We start from the raw sequence: 13524 nt of genomic DNA, 5'->3' as shown, positions 1-13524 counted from the left end.
CACCTACACAGATAAAAATATTTTGTGATTTTACATTTATTTTCATGCACATATTTGGAGCAGGCAATTGAATGGAAATTTACATTACAAAACTAAGCGGTTTGTAAATATACAGTCTTGTTCAATGACAAATTAAATGAATTTTAATGTAATTTTACATCAATCATGGTTTTAAATCAGATTTTCGTTTTAACTGATGTCTATTTCATAGTACTATCGGTTTACATGCCATGTAAGTTTCATCTTTTCTTTCTGTGTAGTGGTGTGAAGATGCCTATCTCATTTTGATTTTCTCCTGTACGTTATAGCAGAAATTCCCCGAAATACTACAATTCAAAAAAGTTTAGAAAATAGTTCTAAAGATTTCTGTTGCATAATACTGCTACATTGATATACTACATTTGAATTTAAGTTAGTGAAAATCTATTTAACCATGTGTGAAAAAATGAATTAATTTATTACTCTTAATTACTATTGTTGGTACTTCCACAACCAAAAGCCGAAGGGTATTGGAATAGTGACATTCGGTTCATTGAATCATACACTAATGTGACCTACGAATTTTCTCTATTTCTCTATGAAGATTTGAATTTTGGAAATAAAATGTACCGGTAGTCGGACTTGAATAATATTCAGCAGATCTTTTATGGGATTATCAATTGTTTATTTATTAACAGACTCTCATGGTCTGCAAACTAGAGAAATTATTAAGCGAAAATAATGAGGTAGCTTAGGAAACAAAATATTATTGAAACTGACATTGTTACACTATGCACCCCACCTCCGGAAGCAGGGGCTTAAGCCGAATGAAGATTAGAATATTTTTAGGGTATCCTTAAGACCTTTCATTTGAATCTACAGTCTGCTAGATTTTGTGTGTATTCTTCTGAAAACGACCTCCCAATTAGTGAACAAGCTGTTTCAAATTGTGTGGTCGGTTCTTCCCAAGCTTCATTTGAGCCCAAACGTTCTCAATTAAATTGGCATCGGGCAACTGAGAGGGCCAATCCAAAGTCACGACACCATTTTGCTCCTTTGCCCATGCATTTTGTGATCTTTCGTGTGCGAGCACGACAAAACTGCTTCGAAGAGCGTAGCGTACGTGGTACTCATTTTGGAAAAAATGCTGAAATCGAATTGTAAACAATAGTCAGCTGATTTATTTTCGCATTGCGTCAAGGAGACTACTGCCCTCTGTTTTACGTAATCGTGACCACGCTCTTATGTAACAGACAGTAAGTTTGTGGAAATCGGCTCTGCCATTTCCGAGAAAGTAAGTAATATTGTTTTCACATTTTTGGTGCATAACACCTTGTAATTCCGGAACCGGAAATTGTATCCAAACGATATTGCGGATCATTCATTTGAATCTAAGTTTGTGAAAATCGGTTAAGCCATCTCCGAGAAAAGGGAGTGACAATATTTGTCACACACACAGACATTTTGTGATCTCGACGAACTGAGTCGAATGGTATATGACACTCAACCCACCGGGCCTCGGTTGTAAAGTCGGTTTTCACAGCGATTGCATAGCCTTTCTATATGAGAACGGCAGCAAATTATATTTCACAGAAAAAATATTTTTGTCTCGCTAATTTCCCGTTCCGGATCACTGTGCAATTGAGGTATTATTATTATTTTGTAATTATCGAAAAAAAAAATCAAAAATTTTTTTCATTGTATTTTTTTTCTAGAGTGCCCAATCGATTCCCTACAACTTCTTCCTGAACGCCATTTTTGTACAATTAACGGTGTCCGAGTTACAACGATTCGAAAAAGGCAATTTTTGTGAAATGCAAAAATACATACGCCCTTTTTAAAAATCAGTTGCGAGTCGGATTGACCTCTCAATCGATTCAAAACTTATGGTTTGCATACTGAAGCCATGTGCAAAGTTTCATTCAAATCCGTGAAGGTCGATTCTGATTTAATCACTTTTTCGTCTACTCATTCCTGGAATTGCTCAGAGGGGCTGGGGTCCACTAGGAGATTGATATTACCTATTAGCTCTCTCCGGACAGTACCAGCCTAGATGCCGTGTGGAATCCGGCGGAAAAAAATGAACCAAGAATAGATCCACTGGGTTCCTGCTTCCATGTCGTAAAAGGCGACAATTGCTGGAGTTTTTTTTTCCTTTCAGTTATCAGAAATTTTCAATGTTTCACTTCTGATTACTCTATTTTACTAAATTATCTCTTCATTCAATCTATCAATTTCCGTCTAGCTTCGTTCGCTTCAATCTATCAATTTCCGTCTAGTTTTATTTGGAATGTTTTCTTCTTCCATGTTATTGATTGTCTTTCAGGATTATAAATTGAATTGATAACTATTGCGTAAATCCGTTGATATTACAAAGTTAGTAATAGAGATAACATATATCGGTATATTGAATACATAGTAAAAAACACTTGATATTAATATTTCAAACAACAAACTAATATTTTTCTCGGTAGCCGGCTGCCCAGATCAACCAATATAACCAATTAATAGTTTTATTAAATAATTAAAATAATAAAGCTGAAATAATAAAGACGCGCGTGAAATCTTTTTACCTTTATTTGGTGATTTAAAATGACTTAATAACAACTGTTTTGAATATGTCAATGCAATGAATCAACTATTTTGTCTAAATCCTATTCACTCGTTTATTTTGTATCACGTAATTTCATTTAAAAAAATAGGGAAGTTTTTATTCTTTACGCGATAGTATTGCAAATTTTTCTTTAGTTTCCTCGAATAAGATCTGTGAATCAAGACTTCCCGGGACTTCAATATCGGATATTGTTGAAACGTTCACTCGGGAAGTCAGTGAGTTTAGTGGTGCATCCGAGCATCTTGAAACCGGAACATACTGAGTCGCGCGCGAAACCAATACTGAAATTTTTACTAACAAATATCCTTCTCCCGTGACACTTGTGGAGTGCGCAGTAGTATATACGGCCTCTAGTAACAACAAGTGTTGGACTAACATCCCTTCCCATTCCTTAGACGATCTACGTTCGGGCCTGGCCGGCGCCGGTACTGATCAATGATTTCTGGGATTACCAGAAGATGTACATTGAAGGATGATTCACCAGTCCCAGGTCGGATCATCTAGAAACTCCCTGTACAATTTCAGCTAATCCCGATCAGTAACGGAGTAGCAACCAGGGGTGGTCGCTCAAGCTCAAGCTCATTCCTGGAATTGCTCAGTTAGTTTTAAAGATAATATGAGCTTTAAACGAAATCAAGATTTGTGAAAATCGGTTAAAGCATCGCAGAGAAATCGAAAAAATATTAATTTTAGAGTTTTTCTTCACTACTTTCCGTGGTTCCGGAACCGGAAAAGGGCGGACCAGTAGTGCCGAATTAAGTTTTTATGCCCACTAACTAACAAACTCTGCAAACTAGAAGAATTCATCAGATAGTTTTATGGTATTTGTACCTGTTTTTGACCATCGTTCGGGAAAAAATACTAATGAAATCGGTAATTGTCCACTTCTCACGCTGTAGCTCCGGAACCGGAAGTTGGATACAGATAAAATGTTTTACGAATTTTTAGGAAACTATAAAACCTTTCATTTGAAACTTAGTTTGCGAAAAAAAGTTGCTTTAGAGATAATTGAGTGCAAACCTATGTCCCGGGTTGGTGGTTCAATGCATAGGACGCTGGACATACAAGCCAGTTGTCGTATGTTCGAGCCCCGATCTGGAAGTATTCTTAGTGTCAGTAGGATCCATAGTACTAGCCATGCAATGATTCTGTACACTAAGAATCGGCTGCGAAGTCTGTTCAAACAGAAAGGTCAAATTCCACAAAACGGAATGTAATGCCAAGACTTTGCTTTTTTTGAGTGCAAACTTTTTCTCCAAATTTCACATATTACTATATAACTCCGGAACCGGAAGTCGGATCCAAATGAAATTCAATAGCAGACTATGGGACAATAATACCTTTTATTTGAATCTTAGTTTGTGGAAATCGGTTCAGCCATCTCTGAGAAAAGTGAGTGCATATTTTTGTTACACACACACACACACACACACACACACACACACACACACACACACACACACACACAGAGACAGAGTGAAACTAATTGGAGCCAAAGGGCTCAGCATGGAGCATAGTGTAACTAATCGGTGTGGTGCAGTTTGCATGTGAACCACCCTCCGAAGTAATACCAAATACAAATAATAATACCCCTAAGTCCCATACAAACGAACCGCCAATGTTTGGTTCACAGCCTGAACAAGTAAGCCTAGCAAATTACTCCCTTTCATTGCGATAGTTTTAAAATGTGGAATGAGATCGTTTCTGGCAATGCTTTATGCTAGTTGCTACGGTGCAAAACAAACTTGTTTGTTTATGTTTATCGTTGCTGTATTAAACTGCAACAATCAGTCTAAATATCACCGGCACTAGCACAAAAGATGAAAAATGAACACAAACACCCACGAATCTACAAATATCAATACAACTAGTAGTATATTAATGGTGGCTTAACCATTCTAGATTATTGTTTAACTTACATTTCGCTTGTGATCTTGATTATCAGATAAAAACTGTTTGTTGATTTATTTTTCACTATAATAAACAGTAACTATGGTGAACTTGTTCTTACCCTTCAGTGTTGCTAGTTTTATAGAAAACTCGTTAAAGTACATTGTCACTCTGACAGTGTATCATGACAGTGTACCGCACGATGCAAAATGTGTCCTTGAAAATTTGTCGAAGTATTCCGTATTATAATTTGTATTTGGTAATACCAAAGATAAATAATAAAGACATGTATGTGCTTACAAATATTTAAAAAAAATCTGGTCCGTTCCCGGTACCTTCTTTAATGACCGCACTCACCGCTTGATGGAGCGCGAGATTAATTGCATTGTTATCATTTCGACCAAAGTGTGCCATGAAATCTCAATATATACACGCAGAGAAAAAAATTGTAAAAATAACCAAATTTGGGTTCCCCCCAACGAATATTTTTATTGAAATAGTGATAAAAGAAAATCTGGTTTGATATTGTAAATATTGCTAATTGAAACTACAAAACATGATCGTTTATATTTCTCGGTGGATTAGTTTGTTTCAATAAACAGTTTGATAAAAAAAAAAATATTTTACTTGCGCGTTCCTGTCAACCTTTTGACAAACAATTTCACAGTAAATTCAACTTTAAATATAGTTTTAAATGAAACGAACTCTAGTTAAAGTCAATAATTGTAACGCTTTAAATTCACAAAACCTTTTAGTTGAAATAATTTTCCTTGAATTTAGTTATTTCAACTAACGCTTTTGATTGTTGAAACCATACATTTTTGTTTGATTTCAGGAATAAAATAATTTCTTTCATACTAATTTAACGAAGTAATTTTTGATACTACCTTTATTTGTTTTCAATTTCCTAATATACAATTTTTTTAAATTTAGCATTTTTTCAAGACTGTGAGCCGTTTTGTCGCTAGACTATCGAATTATTTACATACCCCACTATCAAGCCCTGATTTTTCAATATTTATAGCATCCAACGATTCATCAGTCAAAATAGAGATCCTGCATGAAATATTTTTTGCAAAGAAAATGTGTTATGTAATGCTATGCAATTTTCAAAATCTTTCCAATTATCGATACATACGCTTGAATTATTGAAAATCCCTTAGTTAATTAAAGAAGCAGATAAACGTTTTTTTATAAAACTTGTAAAAAACTTTATCCGCGGGAGATAAAAAATGCCCTGGAATATTTTCGCGGGAAAAATGCTCTTGTCTATTGGAAATAAAACTATCACGGTTCATTTGAACAATAAACTTAGTTATATCAGTACACAAATAAGATCATAGATAAATTAAACCTATTTTTTCTTGAAATAAAGATACAGCAGGATTGAGTCAATGAGGATATTTCGATAACGTCAATTCAAATTTGGTTGACATGTAATAAATAGTTAATTTATTTCAACAACAAAATTCATTGGGAGCAAATAAATTTTTCGTTTGGTTAAACCAAAGTTTAGATTCAAATCAAGCAGTGAACATTTTTTATATTTAAGGGAGAAATTGGGTCAAAACAATCATATTCTAGCTTGACATGAACATAAATCATATTAAAAATTCTGCTAACTGTTTTGTTTTTTTAAACATGCTCCATTTCTCTGCGTGTACAAATGAGCTGACGTATCGAAAGGGTTCTCACGATTTGACATTTGCATTATGAGTGCGATGATGGGAACTCAGTAGTGCAACCAATTTATCACCATTGGTGCCAGTTTCACGGAGGACCGTAGATGTGTGCCAAAAAAAGATCGTGACTGTCATGTCTGGAAATTCGTTTGTGGTAATACCATAAGCAAAGATAAACTCAAGATTACAATGTCCCATACAATTCATTAAAAAATGTAGGGTCAGTAATCGTGAACCAGTTGGTTCAGTAATAATGTAATTTTATTGACCCTCCATTAATAAGCGTCGACTAGTTCCGACAAATTGCCATGGAAACAATACAAGTTAGAAAGGAAGAAAATATATGTTTACATTCACCACATAATGATTTCTTGCCACAACTGAAGCATTAAATGAGGCAATAACAAACTAACTAAATTCTAGGCAATGGTTCTAAGTAGTTTTTACTTTCTTATTGTAAGAATCACTGGATATAAAGCAAAATTACTTAATATCGTTCATACTGCAACTTGATATTTTTCCAAACATAAACAATCATTGTCATAGTTACGACGCATCTAGTGATCAGACGCTTGTTGTTTTACTTCAAAAAACTGAAACTGACAGTGAACCGAGCTCATCGAGGGGTCCTATTCAAATGATACATAAGAAATCGCAGACTACTCTATCTTGAGTGTATCTTTGCCATAAGGTAGTTCCGGGGGTGTTGGTTGTGCTAACAGAGGAAGCATATCGAGTGACCGTGAAGGCACTTGAGCGGGTTTAGTCCGTCGAACCGGACACTACCTGAGCCATCTCAGTTCGTTGAGCTGAGACGAATGGTATACGACATTCGGCCCTCGGTTAAAAAGTCGGTTTTTGCAGTGATTGCATAGCCTTTCTGCATGAGAAAGGTAAAAAACCCTAACCCCAGACCCTTTGGTCGTGGGACGATTGATCGTTTTTTGAAGAAAGTTTGTTTGGACGTCAATCCAATATTTATTTTGCATTTTTTTAGGCGTGACCGTCAACTTTGATTCCAACATCTCTTAATATCTGAGTGACATTTCCAGTCTTTTTAAGCAACCGTTAAGAAATTGCCCAATATTTCCATATCTGCAAAAAATGATGACAATTGGATGAGGTGTTTTTCGATGAAATCTATCCAGTTCTCACTGTACCACTAGATTATCAGACTCTAGTGGCAGCTAGTCGAATCTAACCTAAAAAGTTTTCGCGGTAAAAAATAGACTTTTTCTTTGTTAGGATCGGGACTTCTCATGCAATATTTGTAAGCTTCAGTCTTTTGACGGTTCTATATAACGGTTCTATATAAATGTTTATTCAAACTTTTCGGATTCTGTTCTGTGGTGACACAGCTCCGTGTACGGGCGCCAATATTCTTCCATCTGAAGAAGGAGAGTTTATCAAATTATCTACTGTTAAAACACTACGTGAGCTTACAACTAGGAGCGTTGTAAGAAGTATGAGTTGTTTATTTCAAATTAACGGTTACGCAACACTTATACTGCTTCAAGTCGCTCTATTACACAAATCCAGTTCAAGGTCTGTTTAAAAGTATATCCAGTCTGTTGTACCGAAGAACCGCTCCAGTTGCAGTCCAATTCTAATGTTCTATAAATATACCCTCCGAAGATGTTCGGCGAGAGTGAGAGAATATCGAAAGTCCGAAATTGGGAGAGAACAGCTTACGACGTCACCGCCAACTATGTCGGTCAACGAACCACTACTCGTCGTCAATTGCCCGGTTAATTCGAATCAGTTTCGCCAGCGCGTATATTCGTTCCGAACTCCGAACAACGAGTTGGACACTATTTTGTTTTTTTTTTGGAACTTTACTCTGAAACCGCATGACGAGGTCTGTCCTTCGGTTAAACGTCTTCAGTTTTCAGCGGGTCCCGGGTCGGTCACGTGTATTTCTCCTTTTTTCTTTCCCCAACCCGTTCAATTGACTGTGACAGCGAGAATTTGTTTCACTTAAACTTTGACACATGTTGGGGCTGGCTGGCAAATCAAATTTTGATGCACGGTGTAGATTTTTCTGTTACCAAGTGCGTTGGCATTTTGTGCTTAACGTCATCATCATCATCATCATTGTGATCATTCGTCGTAGGAACATGGAATCCGCTTTAGCGTTTTGAAATTGAATTCATTCCTTATACATCACTATACAAATATTTGTACTTAATGATGATATAGTTTTTTAAATAAAAACCTTAAACACTTTAAAATAATATGAACGGATATCGAAAATCGTTTATATCACATTTGCTCTTGATTTAAATTTTTCGTAATCCAAAATCCTAATACTATTTCGCACCACATGCCGCTCTAGTGATTCAAATTTCGTAGGGTAACAGTCCCTTGTTTCATACGAACTCCTCCATTTATTCCATAACTAGCTGGACACATTATGCTTCGCTGCAGAGCTTCTCTACAGACTGATGAGGTTTCAAGCTTCAGTTCAACTTCCATATTTTTTTCGGAAATATTGGTGTTTATTGTTTTATGTATTAATTCAATTTTACATTGCATTAAGCATTGATAAATAGTATTAAAAATGTTTACCATCTATGTAATCGAATTATTTCAGATTCTACAATGAATCAACAATTTTTAAAAATTCTGCTAGAAATGAAAAAAGAAGACTTAAGACAAAGATCCCAAAGGGCAGAAGTACAACCTTGCGATAGATTGAATGATTCTGTCATGGCCCCAGAGCTTGTATGTGTCCTTATTCAACGGAGAAGGGTGCTCACTAGTGATGCTAATGGTGATGTTTAACAAAACAAGACAAAAATACGCAGAAGGGACACAATAAAATGTTTATGTTCCTAACTCCGCTACCAATGATGGATCTCTATAGTAGCATGTCCGAAGTACGTGGAACTTTGGAGAACCTGGTACAGGTCCAAAGCCCTGGTAAAGGAGGATGGTTGTGATGGCTATGACCCAAGTAGCAAATGTAACTTATTGAAATTTCAAGAGGTTCTTCAATTGTTTTGGAATTGTTTTTTATGTTAAATATGTTCAAAAAGATGTTTAAATATATTAAAATCGGTTGTGCAACTTATACCTGTTAAGTTTCACGATAATACCGAAAAAATTACTATAGAACAATTTTAAGTATATCTAAAGAATTGTGCAGCAAATCACCAAATTGCCCACGTTGTACTAGTAGTTAAAGAAGCTCTGCCAAAATTTTCACATCGTCATGTAAAAACGAAGTAACTAAAACAATTGTTCAACTTACCAGAAATTTTCCAATTATATTTTCCTGTCATAATTATATCGGACTTAATATATGTCGAAATGGCTGTATATCTCTTGTGAAGAACAAAATAGTGGTATTATGCTATCCGCAAGGCAAAAACTGATAAGCCGAATTGAAAACCTCGCAGTAAAAACTAGTTTGCTGCAGAGTCCGCATTGTCTTGACTGCCTCATGAAATTTTAGGTCAGTGTGTGCAGTTTTCTTCATTTTTAGAAAAATTTTTGTGCGTATCACAAATGTCGGCTTCACTAAGATGAATGACTAAACTGTATTGTTGTTCAAGTCAACTAGTTTGATAAAAATAAAAACAAAAATTTCTCTTTCAAATATTTACATGTTTATATTTCCATTTATTTAGGTAAAATAAATCATTACGTTGGGTGAACCATTTTCTTTTCAACACACTGTTATCTTCGATGCCATGTTAAAATATATTGAAGAAAAATTCATTTCAAGATTTTTCAGATTAATTGAAACATCAATATGATTAAAATCGTCTGAAAAGGTGTATGAATGTTTGATAACTTTCTTATACATATTTAAAACACTCTCCCGATCATATTCATTGAAAAGAGTAGATAGTTATTTGCATAGAAATTTATGTGCAATCATCAAAACACGTACATTCAAAGGCGCTTGAAAATTTCAGGTGTACGAAGACATGTTTCACCATAAAAATGCAGTTCGTTGTCGATTTTCTATTTACAAAAACATAAAAGATCAATTCTACAATATGTAGTAATACCATTCATTTATGTGCAGAATATTTTTAAAGTTCCATGTTTGTGTTACGGGCAAATCAAATGTGAATCTCATTCATTTGAAATTATGTTTGCTATGTTTTTGTAAACATCAATTCAATTCTTGTTTACATTACGTATCAGTTCCCATTAGTTTCACAATTGTTTTTTCGCTGATTTAACTGCTGCATTTGTAGTGGGATCGATGCATGAGTTTTTGTATCAGTTGCACAATAATTGTGAATAAATGTTCGTGACAACGGAAGAACTTAAAGATATGTTGCACAACACAGAAAAATTGCGTTTTTCCATAACACAACAGTTACTACAATAGTAATATGAACTAATTTGATAAATTGCATAATCTTTAGAAAAATATAAGACAGTCGCCACTCTCAATTGGCGTGGTCATCACGTGGAACACACAAGCGAACAGCAAGTACTGCATATCTAACGCTTGTCAACTGGGTAGCTGCAGAGTACCAATGTGGTAGAAACAGGTGGGGCAAACACAACTCTTTTGTGTTAGTGAAATCCACTTTGCTTCAGCAAGCCAAGTAAAACAAAAAACCACGTGCTTGCTTTCGTCACACCGTTTGGACTAGTTGGCATTGAATCAAAGCATGTTTATTTTTCATGTATGTCGTCAAACCGAACTATTTACAAATTTTTGGTTACCAACGTAAGCAAGCCATGTGGTCTGCCCCACCTGTTTATATCACATTGGCAGAGTATTGCCAGAAGTTGGATGAGAGGATAGGAAAAACCAGCTGGACTGGGAATATCAATAGTTTATGGGAGTCTATCCATGAAACTGGGACTACAACTAGTGATGTCTGATTTTTAGTATTAATCGATTATTAGATCTTCGATTTATGAAAGAGTAATCGATTAGTGTAATCTAATACTATTAGGCACTAATCGATTAATGTAATTAATCGATCAAAATATTCTAGGCGGAAGCAGAGCTGCTAAATGAAAATCTGTGTTGAATAAAAAATCTTTACCATTAGTGTATCATAAAGCAAGCAAAAACCTGAGAAAATGTGGAACGTTCAGGTCGGTTTTTTTATTCGCTTATCGGATGTCGTGTCGAGCAGGTTGTTTTCTCAACTAGCATCAATAAATTATTAGTAATCGCATTCAGCTTCTGAATACTGAATCTGGATTCGGGAGCTGAATTTTGGATTGGATGAATTTCGAAACTCATTTCAGAACCTGGATTCTAGTCCACCTGATTTCTGAGCTTTATTTCAGGTTTAGAGTTTGGTTTCAAAATTCAGTTTCAGAATTTAGGTAAAGATTACAGGTTTAGAAATTTAAACTATGACTCTGGAGCTCAATTATAATTCCGCATTCTGGAACTGATTTTTTGACTAAATTTGGGAACTAAACATATTTCCTGATTTTATGTTCGGAATTTGTTCAAAATCTACAGCCTAAGGTTGAGCTCTAGGACAGGACCAGATTACTATGTATTCGCTTATGAAGCCAGCCCACGATTGGTTAAAATTGACATACGGAGTGTATCGAAAATAAGCTATCCACATACATTTGTGTTGTACGCATGTATTTGAGATGGTTGTTTATGATCAGATCACAGCATGCTGTGCGCTTGGCTGTCAGCTTTCGTTTGTTTACTTGTTTGTGCGGTTGAAATTCTGCGTTTTCAAAATGTCGCGTATTGAAAACGAAGTGAGAATTAAGGCTCTGGACACATGGCTAAGTGAGAAGGGTATTACTATGCGAAAAATGGCGAAGCGGTTTGGAATTCATCATGCCAGTGTTAAAACCATAATTAATAAGTTTGGGGAACACTATTCCAAGCCGCAACTGGACCAGAAAGTTGTATCTCTAATCATGAAGAACAAATCAATGTCAATACGTGATTTGGCCAAAAAGCTGGAACGAGTGTCGGATCGATTCAGCATATCAAGAGGCGAAATCACCTAAAGACCTAGAAGATGCAGAAAATCTCGAAACAAAGTGTAGAACAGAAGAAGCGAGCAGCAACAAGGGTCCGGAAATTGTATTGTCCAGTAACGTTCGATGGGTCGAAGCTGAGGGCAATTTGGTGGATTGATATTTTTCTCAACGAAATTAATACCCTTTTCCGTGAGCCAATTGAGAGTGGTTTTGGCATAGTACGCCGACGCTAAATCCGGCCAAAACAGCGGAGGTGTACTATGCTTCGTATATAAAGGCAGCAATCTCTTCTGATTGATTTCAGTAGTTATAGTTCCGGTAGTGTAAAAAAATTATTGACTTCAAACCACAGGAACATATTGCTTTCCATACCAGTACCTTTCGACCGAATTTCTCCACTTGAATCGACCTGTCCACATCGTTCACATCCTTCCCAACGACGATAGTAAAGTATTGTGGTTTTTGAGTCTTCCTTTACATAAGTCTCATCGTCCATCAAAACGCATGCATCCGGACACTGCAAAAGAGTCTTTTGCAGTGTCCGGATGCATGCGTTTTGATGTACTATGCCAAAACCACTCTCAATTGGCTTACGGAAAAGGGTATTAATTTCGTTGAGAAAAATATCAATCCACCAAATTGCCCTCAGCTTCGACCCATCGAACGTTACTGGACAATCGTGAAGAGTGTCTTCAAGAAGACTGGTAAGGCAGCTGGGAACATGCAGGAGTTAAAAAAAATTTGGGCTCTAGTGTCCAAAGAATGCTATGCAACACTTGTCCGGAACTTGATGAAGAAAAAACAATTCGTGAAGGAATAACTTAAATTTCATTATGCTCAAGTTTAACCTCGTACAATAAAGGATCAATTTTTAGTTTGAATAAAATATCGTTTTTTAACATAATTTGGGAGAATAATTTGTGGATAACTTATTTTAGATACACTCCTTATGATGTCAGCATCGTCATTGATATCATCGAGAATTTCGTAGCGTTGAAGAAATAGTCGGATTTACCAATCTCTTCAACTCTTCATCATATCGAGCAGTAAAGTATTTTATACCCACTTGAATGATATAACTCTAGTAGTACTATGATTTACGCCGATGAAATGAGTTTCTTCAGCATGACACATAGTAATAACTTTTCTAATTTGATCCATATTCTTCTCCATGAATTCTTCCCCTTTAATTCTGTCGCTGCGTGCATAGATCTTCATCCAATACACATGTCTTCCCACACAGTTTAGTTGAAAATGACTATTGAGATCGTTAGTGTTTACTATACTTATCGATAAGTATAGTAAACACTAACGATAATTTACTTATCGTACAACACGTTTCCTGAGTGTTCTTATTTTAATTTGTCATCCAATGTGTTTTATCAAGCATGACTAAACCCTTTTCGTAACCTCAGGCTG

Source organism: Malaya genurostris, chromosome 2 (assembly GCF_030247185.1).
Source record: "Malaya genurostris strain Urasoe2022 chromosome 2, Malgen_1.1, whole genome shotgun sequence".
NCBI classification, from domain to species: domain Eukaryota; kingdom Metazoa; phylum Arthropoda; class Insecta; order Diptera; family Culicidae; genus Malaya; species Malaya genurostris.
This window is presented reverse-complemented; position numbering follows the sequence as displayed.